Source organism: Pterocles gutturalis, unplaced genomic scaffold (assembly GCF_000699245.1).
Source record: "Pterocles gutturalis isolate BGI_N339 unplaced genomic scaffold, ASM69924v1 scaffold16056, whole genome shotgun sequence".
NCBI lineage: Eukaryota > Metazoa > Chordata > Aves > Pterocliformes > Pteroclidae > Pterocles > Pterocles gutturalis.
Genome location: NW_010103351.1, coordinates 711 through 1,901, shown reverse-complemented (window position 1 = coordinate 1,901; position 1,191 = coordinate 711).

Below are 1,191 nucleotides of genomic sequence, written 5' to 3'. Positions count from 1 at the left end.
TACACCTGCTAACTATGGTCTTCACGATACATATAACCAGTATGCGGTTAACCAAAACCGCCTGAAGAGAACCCTGATGCTTACATTCAAGTTCCTGTCCACCAGGACACCCAGATCCTTCTTCTGCAGAACTCCTCACAGAATCCATTCACATGGCAAAAAGTAAATACATTTTCCCCTTAGTCTGAGATTTATTTCTAAATTGAGGCAAAAAGCACGCAGCAAACATTTAGAGATGATCCTCTAGTGCCCAAAAAGGTGCATCTGTCACTTTTCTGGGGTCTGCAGTTTTTATCTCCCCACCACCACTGGAATCTGTTGCTTTAATATATGATGACTTTCTATTTAATTCTCTGCTTTTGCAGGAGACTAACAAACAAACAGAAGAGAGATCTGTTATAAAGCTTAAAGAAACAATACCTTTGAGACCACTGTCCCTCTGTAAGTAGAGGAATCATTGTACATACAAAAAGAAATGTTGAAACCAAACTTTGATTTATTGAAATTTCTCACCTGCCTGCTAATTTAGAAGTCCTTATATACTCACTTAAATTCAGATTAAGATTAGTTACTTAAAACACACTGGGGTTTAACTTCATTCATCCACCTGAGAGCATGGGGAGCTCATCAGCTGACATACAATGCCACAGATTTACTGAACTTAAAAAGTGCTACGTAAATTTTTAGTATTTAAGAATCAGTCCTTTAAACTAAACAGTGAGTATGTTGCCTTATGAAGTTAGTGGAACAAGAGACCTTGCTACCTTTGAACGCTTCAAGAGAGATCGAGGGGTTTCTTCACTCACAACCCAGAAAGACTTAAGGTTTGCAGAACTTAATATTGTTTTAAACTAAGAACTCAGTTAACTATGAAAAAGAAACAGAAAACCAGTAAATGTCTGTAGCTCTTAAGCCACATGAATGTTCTTTATTTTTTACATGTAAATAGCCCACTCATTGGATATGAGAGATAGATATTTGAGGTAAACAGCACAAGTGATAAACTTGATTTTATAGAATAGAAACAGCAAAAGGAGGCTTTCTCATACTCTGTGGGTGTTGGTATGACTACCTCTGGGTCTTTGGCAGTCTTATACCAATTCACCTAAAAAATTTTAGATCAAAGTTTAACTTTCCATCACAATCCACTAACTCACTTCCTTTCAGTAAAGAGGTTACTGATGCACCACA